This window comes from Trichosurus vulpecula, chromosome 5 (genome assembly GCF_011100635.1).
Source record: "Trichosurus vulpecula isolate mTriVul1 chromosome 5, mTriVul1.pri, whole genome shotgun sequence".
Classification (NCBI taxonomy): domain Eukaryota; kingdom Metazoa; phylum Chordata; class Mammalia; order Diprotodontia; family Phalangeridae; genus Trichosurus; species Trichosurus vulpecula.
Genome location: NC_050577.1, coordinates 71179335 through 71191391, shown reverse-complemented (window position 1 = coordinate 71191391; position 12057 = coordinate 71179335). Strand labels below are relative to the sequence as shown.

The 12057-nt window shown below is 45.6% G+C and overlaps 1 protein-coding gene across 6 annotated transcripts in view; it reads left to right on the top strand.

Moving 5' to 3' along the window:
* The first annotated feature begins 2984 nt into the window (after positions 1 to 2984).
* ARHGAP12 (Rho GTPase activating protein 12) overlaps positions 2985 to 12057 on the top strand; it is a 126210-nt gene continuing 117137 nt past the window's right edge. For 2 of the 6 annotated variants that reach the window (XM_036759598.1, XM_036759596.1), the window contains exon 1: positions 2987 to 3113. The gene's annotated coding sequence lies outside the window, so the exon portion shown is untranslated. Of the gene's footprint in view, positions 3114 to 3396; positions 3647 to 12057 lie in introns of those variants that run through there. The other 4 variants (XM_036759602.1, XM_036759601.1, XM_036759600.1 and 1 more) reach the window with 4 other exon arrangements.

Here is a 12057-nt window from a genome sequence, read left to right as displayed (position 1 = left end):
AGTAAATGATTAGGATGGAAGCAAAGCAAATTTAGCCTGCAACAGTTAAGAATTTTAGAACTCGATGTTGTTTAAACAAGAAGCCTGTTAAATTATAATGGGAATCAAAATGATATGGTGAGATCTTTAGTGTAGGCACCAGACATATGCTGCCTAGTGCTATTTTAAAATTAACTAGAGACAACATTGAAAATGATGTCACTGTCCTTTCCTCTCCCTCCTCCTCAGGTCTTTTTAAAAACAACATACTACAGAGTTCTGTATGTCTAATTCTATCTACTTTGGGCAGCAAGCAATCATGGCATGTAGGTTTAGAGGTATCACCAGTGATTATGCTGTATATTTGTGTACGTGCATACATCCACATACATACACACTTATAAGTGCGCATGTTATCTCCCTCGATAAAATATAAGCTAGCTCCTAGAGGGCAGAGACTGCTTCACTTATATCCCCAGCATCCTGCACAGTACCTGGCACACAGGGATAGATGCTTGTTGATTGATTGCCAAAGTGGAAGTAGAGTTAGAATAGGCAGCAGTGTGTGTGTGTGGGCATGCATTCAAAACGTTTTATCTTCAACTGAAATTAAACATGCTTAACACTTAGCTTCAGCAATAGGGAAAATGCTATAATCAACACATTCCACCAAGACATGATGTTTTGGACTAGGTCCTTGCTTTGGTGTTTGAAAATGACAGTCTTCTGAGAGAACCCTAAGGAAGGTAGAATAAAGAAAATGGAAGAATAAAGCAGTCTTGCTCTGTATGCTGAGCAATATCACTAAAGAGAGAACAGGAGAGTAGCAGTGAAGGAAAATAGGGAGAAAGGGAGGAACGAAGAGAGCTAGTACAATGATGAAGAGATGTTATTACACTCATGTTTATATATTTGCTTGTCTGGATTAATGCTTTTCTTTCGTCAGAAAAACTGCTTCAAACAACTTGTAGAATTTCATTTAATGGTTGGTGTCTGTCCTTCTGCATTCAGATGTCTCCTTGCCACTCTGGGTTCTTGAAGAGCGTGCCAGAGGAGCCCCAGTTGTGGAAAATACAAGACAACTGTAGATTTAGAGGTGGAAAGGACCTTGGAGGCCATCCAGCCCAATGACTTCATTTTGCAAGTGAGAGAGCTGGAGCTGGGGGTGAAATGATTTGCCTCAAGGTCATACAGGTAGTAAAAAGCAAGATTTAACCTCTCACCTGGGACCCCAGATCTAGGATTGTTTCCATTACCCCAATCTGGAAAGGCTTCTGACATGGTCCTAGTGATGGACAAGTCTCTTGTCTGAAGACTGCCAGGTCCAAGCTTTGGGAAGGCTATTGCTAGGCTGAGAGTTTTTCTAAAAACAGTCATTCCCAAAGATCATTGATTAAATTATAGTCTCTCTCTCTCTCTTTCCCTCTTCTCTATCTCTGTCTGATTCTCTCACAAACACAAATATATGTGATTAACCTAATTTCAAAGCACATGACTTTAATTAGGACTGCAGTTTATCTTTTTCCAAACTGAATAAATAACTGAATAATAAAAAGGGGAGTCCCTCTTCTCCTATCAGTGGAGGTAATACTGATGACATCAGAGATCCTTCGCATATTGAGATACATGGGGCAGGAAAGCGTAGCTATTATCTTGCTGTCACCTTCAGGGACTGGTTCATTAATAACTTTCAAGAACAATCAAGGTGAAGGAAGAAAGACAGGCAGAACCCCAAGAAGTCATTCATTTGGTCAAGGCCAAGGTTTGAAAACCGTTCCCCTTGTAGGTTAGTCTAGCATACACTCAGAACCCTTCACCAGAGAATATTCACTTGATTTACCACCAAAGGAAAACCGAATCCACCAAGGGCATAATTTTCTGGCATTAAAATGACACTTATTCTAAAAGTGCCCTTCATTGTTCTCCATGCGTGTTGTGCCCAGGTGGATGACTACCTTTGCCTAAAACTAATAGATTAAAACTGCACTAGGACTTTTGGGACAATCCCTCTTCGAGATCTCCATAGTCTGGCTTCCTTGAAGTCCCAATTAAAATGCCACCTCCTCCACAAAGCCTTTTCCGATCCTCCCCTTACCCTTAATTCTAGTGCCTTCCCTCGACTGATTCATTCTCTCTCTCTCTGTCATATAACTAGTTTGTACGGAATTGTTTGCACGTTGTCACTCCCGTTAAACGGGGGTCTCCTAGAGAGCACAGACTGTCTCGCCTTTCTGTATGCCCACAGTAAACACTTTTAACAAATGTTTACCAACAGAATGATTGCAGTGGGGGGTACAGTTGAGCAACAGGCGGATCAGCAGGCTACTGAATCGATTTCTGGCCGTTTCTGACCCGAAAGACCCAACTTTTAAACTCGTCATCCAGTCCTAATGCTATGCCCCCCCCCCGCCCTCCAGCATTACGCCTCAGCTCGCGCTCCCGGGCCCCGCCTTTACACTTTAAGCCCGAGTTGGCTGTTCTTGGGGACAGGGTGCCGCTGCATGCCCACGGCTCCCCGCTGGTGGAAAGAATATGTACCTGGCCAGGCTCAGAGCCCCAATTAGTCTGGAACCGGCCCCCCTTCCCCGGACCCCCGCTCCAGTCTCTTTCGTTATAACGTTGCAGTCCGGGGTCCCGGCCCTTTCTGCACCCCGCTCTCAGGCAGGACCCCTCCAGCCCTGCCCCACCCCCTACCCCCCGCAAGTCAAAGCCTGAGCCCTGACGGTCGCTCCCCCAGCCTAGCAAAGTGCTGGGCACACACATTCCGGACTCCGGCCCGCCCCGCCCCTCGGCCCGGTCCCGCCCCCTCTCCCAGCCCCGCCCCGCGCTGGGGCACAAGGCGGCTACCGCCTCCGCTCTCGGCCTCCCGCCCCCCCGCCCCCGGGCACCGCGGGCATGCTCACGTGACGCACCCCTCCACTTCCCCTCTCGCGTCCCTCTCTCCCGCCCCCCGCGCGCGCGCCGGGCCCCGGGCCCCGGGCCCCCTCCCCTGGCCGCCCCGCCTCCGCGTCAGCGCGCTCTCCCGACGTGCCCTGGAACTCACCCTCCCTCCGAGGCAAAGCCCGGGGACGCGGCTGGGCTCCGGGTGCCGCAGCCGTGTTTACTCTCCCGCCGCCCGGCTCCCGCTGCCGTCGGTAAGGAGGGTGGGGGGAAGGCCGCGAGGATGGGACGGACGGGACAAAGGGGGTCGGCCGGGGGGCGCTGGGGCTGCGGCGGGGGTGGGTGACGGGGGGGTCGCTGGGGGGGGGGGGGCGGCGGTCCCGCGCTCCGGGCGGGGGAGGGGGCCGCAACCCTTGCATTGACCCGCCTAGGTTTAAATGGCTCGAAGTTGTGGCTCCCTCCTCCTCTTCCTCCTCTCCCTCCCCCCATCCCCCCACCCCAGTTTCCTGACTTCCTGTGTGAGGGAGGGCAGCGCCCGCCCCGCCCCCGGGACTGAACGAGCGAGTGTGAGTGTGTGCAAGTACGTGTAAGCCCGAGTGTGTGAGTGTGAGCTCGGAGGGCCGCGGCCCACCCCGGGCACCTCCTTCAGCCGTCCAACCTCCAGCCCACCTTGAGAGGGAGAGGAGGAGGAGCCGGGCGGGCTCCGGACGACCCCCCGCGGTGGAGGAGCCCCACCTGGGGCCGCTGGAGCCTCGCCCGGGGCTGCCCCTCTCCGGCCCCGAGGCAGGTGACAGCCGGGGGGGAGCGCGGGGGGAGCGGAGCGGGCGGCGTCCGAAGCCTCCGGCCCCGGGGGGGGGGTCCTGCTGTGACCCCGGCCTCGAGCGGGGGGAAGCGGCCCGCGCTTGGTGATGGTGGCCCCGGGACCGAGGGTCCGAGGCGCTGCCGGGCTCAGCCTGCGCGGGGGCGCGCGGTAGACCGCCGGCTGCTCCTCCTGCAGAGGCAGGTAGACCCTCACCTTTACCTTGACCTAGCGATGACCTTTGGAAGGGACGCTGCCTGTTGACGGAAGGACCGCAATATGGGGTCGGGGGGCTCTCGGTGGGCTTGAGCCGACGAGGGGCTGAGCGCCCCGCTGCCCCAGAGCCGGCCCCTCCGCTGACCGGCCTCCTACAACGAAACTGGGACCACACCTCGCTGGGGGGCCGGGGGGGGGCATAGCCAATGAGTGCCGGAGCGGGGGGGGGGGCGCGCGCACATCAGGGCTTCTGACGCCCCAGATCGGTCCTCTGCCCGATCCTGCCCTTCCAGTGAAGCAGACGGCTTTGGAAGGGTCCGCAGACCGGCCCGCTGTCATGATACACCTTATACCTCTTTTACGCACCGGCAGATTTGTGTAGAAGTCTAACTTCTGACTCCGGTGTTAACGACAACCCAGTCACCCAGTAGTGGCGGAGAAGAGAGAGACGAGGAAGTAGGCAGGTGTTTGTTTTGGTTCATTTGTAAGTCGCCGGCTCAGCAGGTTGAAGTATTTCAGCTTTTAGGTTGATTTTCCTATATATGTACATGAAGGACCATAGAGAGCTTTAGCGGGGACCTGATGTTAGCAGTTTAAGATCAGCCTTAGGTGGCACAGTGAACAGGGCGTTCATATCCTACTTCAGTCATTTCATAGCTGTGTGAACCTGGGTGAATCATTTAACCTCCCTCAGCCTCAGTTTCGTCATCTGTAAAATGGGAAAACATCTGCGTTTGAGGATCAAACGAGTAAATACAATGTATTTATGTAAATATATAAAGTGCTTTGCAAATCATAAAGGCTGTGTACATCAACTTAGACGTTTAGGTGGAAATTGTTGATTTTTAAAAATAATAGCCTTGAAACAATTTTGCACACATTAAATCTTAGAGAATATAGATATCTTGGACAGGTGGTTATCGAAGAAATTTAAATGTACTCTCCCAGGACTAGAAACTTGGCCCAATTAACTTCTAGAAGTTAGTAACCATTTGGGAAGACTTATTCTTTGTTGTTGGGGCTCTTGCAAAGGGTAGTGTTGGATATGGTTTGAGAATTGAGACGTTGAACTGCAGCAGTCTTTTCAGGTAGCTAGTGAATAGAGTGCTGGGCCTGAAGTCAGGAAGACCTGAGTTGAAATTCAGCCTCCAACACTTACTAGCTAGCATTGTGACCCTGGGCAAGTCACTTAACCTTTGTTGGCCTTAATCTCCTGGAGAAGGAAATGGCAAACCACTGCAGTATCTTTGCCAGGAAGACCCCATGGACAGTATGGTCCACAGGGTCATGAAGAGTTGGATACAACTGAATGGCAGATCTTTTCACAGATTTCATGTACTTGGAGGCTGTATAGCTTCAGAGAATGAGGTTGGGGGTAGGGGTTGGGGTGGGGTAGGGGTCGGGGTCGGGAACACGTTTGTTGGGCAGAGAAATTTTAAAAATGGAACCTCAATATTAGCATAAATCACTTTTTGGAAGCAGGGTATATTTAATCATACCACTAAACTTAGCTTTTTAGGGGGAAGAAAATGTGATCATTAATACAGCGTTAGAAACCTAGATAAACACTTTCTTATGGCCTCTGTGGCCTTGTTACAACAAAACCTCATCTTGTGGTACAATGGGTGTAGCTTGCCATTCCCTTCTCTCTCCCCCCAAGATTCTAGCCCTAAGGTGTTTTCCGAGTTTCTATGTCTAGGCCTGGGTCGTTGTGGTCCCACAGCTCTTCTTTGCTGTGAGGCTCTCTTCACCGTACCCTTACCTCTGATCGTTCCTGCTGGTCTCTATTGTCCTACTTCTTCCCTGGGCTGTTCTTTGCTCTTTATTTTTAGTATATTCTTGCCACTTATGATCTCTCCCCTTGTGTCCTGGCCTTCCATTGCTGTTTGTTGTTGCTGCCACCTATTCTGCCATCAGGCGGTCTGCTGTTTTCTGGCCCAGGCATCTCTTCCAATTGTTGCTCCTCCCCACACACTGGCAGCATTGTTACTGAATTCCACTGATTTCTTTTACCCCTTATTTCTTCTTTGTTTCCTTGTCACTCTTGTTTCCTCGAGTCAAGAAGCATGTTTTTTCAGGATTCTTGGCTTTTTTTTTTCCAAAACAAACAGAATTCCAAACTTTGCTTTTATAGAGGATGATAACCAATCAAAGCACTTCTATCTAGCTATCTGACAAAGGGAAGGATCACAGCACCAGGTATAATCAGGTGATGAGGTGTAATCTTCTAGTCTTTGGCTTTTCTCAGCTCTCTTTATTGCTTACTGCTTGGGGGTGGGGATCTCCTCCTCCCTCTGAACTTTTCTGGCTACTTTCTGGTCTGAAATAATTCTAGAAGCCTGAATAACTGAGGGTTTATTGTGATTTTCTACTGTGTATTTAAGCATTTAAGAAGAAAGATAATTATATTAGAATCTAACAGCAATGTTTTGTGTATCCTGCATTATTGGGGAGTGAACTATTTAATTTTATAAGTTAATTTTTTCAGATAACTGAATGTTATCCTTAAACATTTAGTCCTTTAAAAATTATAATCATTTTATGAAAAAACCTTCGAGAATGTGTTAACTTCTCTGCTTCGTCAGATTTTAGTGAACATAATTTAATCTTTTGTAAAAAAAAATTTTATTTTTTTTACATAATCACTTACATTTCCCTTTAGATTCCTCCCCGTTATCCCTTAGAGCCATTCCTCATAACAAAGAATTCTCTTGTATTTAAAAAATAAAAAGAAGGGAAAAACAGTTCAGTAAGATTAACCAACACAAGTCTGACATGTTCCATGTCCATAATCCTCCCAGCTCTGCAAAGGGGTGGAGGTACTTCCTTGGTCAGTGATAAGTCTAGCAATTATTCATATATTCATTTATTTGTTTATTTTTGAGACTGGGTCTCCCTCTGTCCCCCAAGCTGAAAGTTCTAAAACTGATTGCTGTGGAAGCTTTGACCTCCTCTATTTTTTTGGACTCTGTTCCGGGGGGCTCACTTATATTGGTGCTGAATTTCGTGATTGGTTTTATCCCTCCTGTAGCTCAGAATTCAGCTTGAGCAATCCACTAGCTTCAAGTTTCCCCCATAGAGTAGGGACTACAGAGTTCTGTGCCACTACATCAGACCCCTACCTATGAATTAACCTTTTCTTTTAACTTCCATTGAGGCATCTAAGGCCCTCAGCGTAAAGCTTATTGGATGATAATTTCAGTAAACATTTATCAAAAATGATAATAGTTTATATAGTACTATAAGATTTATAAAGTGCTTTCCTTACGCTCTCATGAGACAGCTCAAGTTTTATTTTACAGATGTGGAAAGAGGTGCAAAATGTGAGTTGCTGGAGGTGACAGTGTTAGAACTGGGAGGCAACTCCAAGTCTTCTGAAGTTCAAGATCGGTACTCTACCCTATCCTGTCTTTCTCCATTATATTTTGGGTTCTTTGTGTATAGACTAGTACAGTTGATTTTCTGTTACCAGTGGAATGAAGCAGGGTTGCATAATATGTTCACTTTTACTTATTTTATTTTGTGTTAATTCATTTGGTGTGGTAAAAGTGTTAACAAATTTTAACTCAGTAGAGTGTAAGCATAAAGAATCATGGAGACTTGTACTCCTCAAGCTCTGTTTTGGCAGTACATATTCACTGCAACTTTAAGAGACTATACATGTGTTGGTCAGTTCATTTCAACAACATAGCTGTATAGATTGATAAGCTCCAAAACACCAAAAGGGATATACGCAGCCAAAGGTTTTCTTTGGCTGTATCAGGAGAAAGCTATTCCAATGTCTCTAGACTATCATGCTTCCCACTCCCTATATACGCACTCCTCCCCAGCATATTGGGGGAACCTGACAGACCAACTATGGTGACAATTGTCATTGAGTTCCGAGCTAAAGGATCCTTATAACAAACATATAGACTATTTGTGCCCAACCTGTGGTATAACCTCAGTTCATAGTGGTCTGATCAGCCACAGTTGGATATAACGTACATTAAAACCGACATCACTGTGATATATAATTGGTCCTATTGGAGTATAAAGGACGACAATGAATGCCCAACATCATCTCCTACCTTTTTGCCAAAGAAAGGCAAGCAGTTTCTGTTCTCAAAGAGCTCATAGTCTATAATGGGGGCGACAAATGCAAACAACTATGTACAAACCCAAGTATAGACAGGATAAATTGGGCATAATCGAGAGGGAAGACAATAGTATTAAGGAGGCTTAGGAAAGTCTTCTTGTTGAAGGTATAATTTCCATTGGGACTTGAAGAAAGCCAGGGAGACTAAGAAATGGAGATGAGGAAGGAGGGCTTTCCAGGCCGGTGGGACAGCCAGAGTGTCATAAGGAGGAACTTCAAAGAGATCAGCGTGCCTGGATTGCAGAGCCTGTGAGAAGACTGGAAAAGTAGGAGGGGGTCAGGTAACGAAGGCTCTGAATGCCAGATTTTATATTTGATCTTGGAGGTGGGTGATGGGGGACCACTAGAATTGATTGAATAGTGAGGTGACATGGTCAGACCTGTGCTTTAGGAAGATCAGTTTAACAGCTGAGTGGAGGATGGACTCAAGTGGGAAGACATTTGTGGCAGGGAAATGACAGCTAACATTTATATAGTGCTTAGTACATGCCAGGCACTGTGCTAGGCCATTTACGATTGCTGTCTCATTGGATCCTCAAAGCAAGCCTGGGAGGTCGGTGCTAATATTTCCATTTTACAGATGAGGAAACAGGCTGAGAGAGATAAAGTGACTTGGCCAGGATGACGCAGTGCAGTGAGGTGATGAGGGATAGCACCAAGGTGGTAGCAGCGTCAGAGGAGAGCAGAGAGATAAGTGATGTGATGAAATTAAAATGAACAGACTTGGAAATTAATTGGATTGGGGGGGGGGTGAGAGAGAATAAGGAGTTGACTGGGGCTGGATTGTGAGCCTGGGTGACTGGGAGAATGGTAGTATCCTGGACAATAATAGGAAAATGAGGAAAAGGGAAGGGGTTGAGGGGAAAGATAAGAGTTCAATTTAGTGTTTATTAAGTAAACATACATGCTTAGATGTACTGTAATTTAGGGTGGTAGCTTGTATTATATAACAGAATATAAGCACTCTGATCTCAGAAAGTAATATTCAAAAATAAGGATCTTGGAGGATATTTCTTCTGGATAAATAATAGATTTAATTTGTATTAAATTAGTTGACATAATCTTGACTTGTGTTATAGGAATATTAGTTTGGTGATTCTGTGGAGGAAGGATTGGAGAGGGGAGAGACTAGAAGCAGAGGAGACCAATTAGGAAATTGTTTTAAGTCTAGGTGAGAGGAGATGAGGACTGAATTAGGGTAGTGGCCACATGTGTGGAGAGAAGGGGACAGACGAAAGAGATGCTGTGGTATTGGCAGCCGATTGGATATGGGACCTGAGGGAGAAGGGGAGAGTCGGGGATGACTCTCAGGTTGCAAACCTGGTGGACTGGTTGTGCCTTTGACAGAAATAGGCAAATTTGGAGGTAGGGTGGATTTGACAGTAGAAGAGTTTAATGTTTAAAGTATGTTGTTTTTAAAAAGTTATTCCTTTATTTTCTGAGTCTTGGAGATTGCTTATTATTTGAGTGTCCATAATATGACAGCAGATTAGCATGTCAGAGTCTTATTGATCCTATATTATGTCTCTTTGATTTGTCCCCTTCTCTCCACTTGGCTATCAGTCTGCTTTATCTATGTCAGTTCTTTCCTTCTTGTTCTCCTGTTTTTAGGTACTTGGATCTCCAATCTGTTCTCCACCTAGCTGCCAAATTGGTATTCTCAAAGCATAGGTTTGACCATGCCACTTCCTGCTTCAGTGTCTCTTGTCTGGAGGATATAATGCAGAATCCTCTGTTTGGCATTGAAAGCCTTCACAGTTTGACTCTGACCTTTTCATCCAGACTGATTTCATACTCCTCCTCCTCCTCACACATTCTTTGTCGTAGCCTGTCTGCCCTACTTGGTGTTCCCTATGTAGGACATTCTATATTCTGTCTTAGTGCTGTGCCTAGACTGTCATCTTTCTTCACCTCTGGTTCTTATCAGTCAGTCAGTAAGCATTTATTAGGCATCTACTGTATGTCAGGCATGGTGCTAAGCACTGGGGATACAAAAAGAGGCAAAAGACAGTTCCTGCTCCTAGAATATCTAGTTTCCTTCATGGCTCAGCTCAGTGTCTGTATGTCTTTTTTTCTTTGTTCTGAATTTAATGACCATAAAAAGACATTTCCATATATGAAGTAGAAAAGAAAAAAAGGATTATATGCGAAAATGGGAATTTCTGTTATGTATAGCTTGCTTTAAAAAATGGGCACAGTAGGGGCAGCTAGGTGGTGCAGTGAGTAGAGCACCGGCCCTGAGTCAGGAGGACTTGAGTTCAAATGTGACCTCAGACAGCTGACACACTTACTAGCTGTGTGACCTTGGGCAAGTCACTTAACCCCAATTGCCCTGCCTTCCCACATTGGAAAAAAAAAAAAAAAAGAAAAAATGTATACAGTAAATTCACCATGTTATTTGCAAAGCTGACCTGCTTGTCTTGTGTTTCCTTCTAAATTTCCTCCAGTTTTCTTTTGTAGCTTTTAAAAAATGCTTCAATGACTCTTTTCTTTCCTTTTTATATGGCAACCCTATAGCTAGTTCTCCTTTTTCCTTTTTCCTCTACTAAAAAAGAAGAGAAAAATATTTGCACCTTTGTAGATTCCTTTACTCCTTATTATTACTGCCTTCTATACCCCACCCATTCCCAATTAATTTGTATATATTTTATGTTAACTTCCCTCTACCTATATTCTTAGGAGAGCACAAGTCACTTGAAGGCAGGCAGGAAGTGTTGTACTCTTGGCCTTGCGTCGTCAGTGCTCTGCAGAATGTCTTGTGTGTAGCAGACTCTGTTGTTTGTTAAGTGAACACGATGACTGATGAAGAACTTGCAAATGTAACTGATTCCTGGCCAACTTAAATTCTAAAATGATATATCATGTAGATTTTTACTATTTAGTCTCCTATTTAAAAAAAAATTAGCTTTTTGCCTATGCATTTTTTCCCTGATAAACCTAGTATGAACAGTATGGAGAGTTTGTATGTTTGGTTGTTACAAATATTGGGGGGGGGGCGCTGTTCAGCTCTAGATATCATTAATGACCATCTTTCAGTCATTGAGAGTTGGCCTTGTCCTCATGATGCAGCTTCCCCTGATCAGTCTTTTGAACTTTCCCTCACCCTCAGACTCATTGTTTATGCTGGGAAATCAGAATCCTCCTTGTTCCTCATTGCCACTTCCAAGCTATTCCTCTACTACCATCACTCATAACTTTTCCTCCTTTGAGATTCATTCAGTCCATGTTAATCTCCAAGTTAAGCTTTTGGTAGCTGTTGTCTGCCAACTTCCATCACTGCCATCTTTCCTCAAAGAGTTCAGTGCCTGACTCACAGGCTTTTCCCTCCTTCCCACTTCTGATCCTCACACTAGGGGACTTTTCAGTATTCATTGTGATATTCTCTCAAACATCCTGACTTCTCAATTTCTTGACTTGTTCATTCTAGTGACTTATATAGCTCAGAAATGGTCCTATCTCATGTTGCTATCACCTGCAAGTATTCTGCACTTCGGTTCATGGTTTCTGAAATTCCTTTATCAGATCATAATCTATTGTCATTCTACTTCAACCTCTGCCTCTCGTCTCCCTTGACCCTGTTTTTCATTCTTATCATGGCCTCTAGGCCTCTGGAGTGGGGAAAAAGAAAGCACAAGAAGTTGGGAGCCCAGGTCTCTCATTACTACCATCACTCAGTCCACCTGTCCAGTCTGACACTTCTCTCTGCTCACATAGCCACTGCTCTAGTTCAGATCCTTGTCACCTCATCTGTATTATTAGTATCTAGCAGTCTTTTAATTGAACACATTTCTGCCTCAAGACTCCCCATTCTAAATCCATCTTTCGCTCAGCTGCCAAGATTTATTTTTTAAAGCATAGGTCTGGCTGTGTCATCCTTCTAGTTAATAAACTCCAGTTTATTAATTTACTGTTATCTTTAGAATAAAAAATACTGTCATGTAAAGCTCTTTGCAACCAGGCCTCTTCCTACATTTCCAGTCTTCTTACACTTTAATTCTCTCCATGTACAGTTCAGCCGTACTTGCTGGCCTACTTGCTGTTCCTC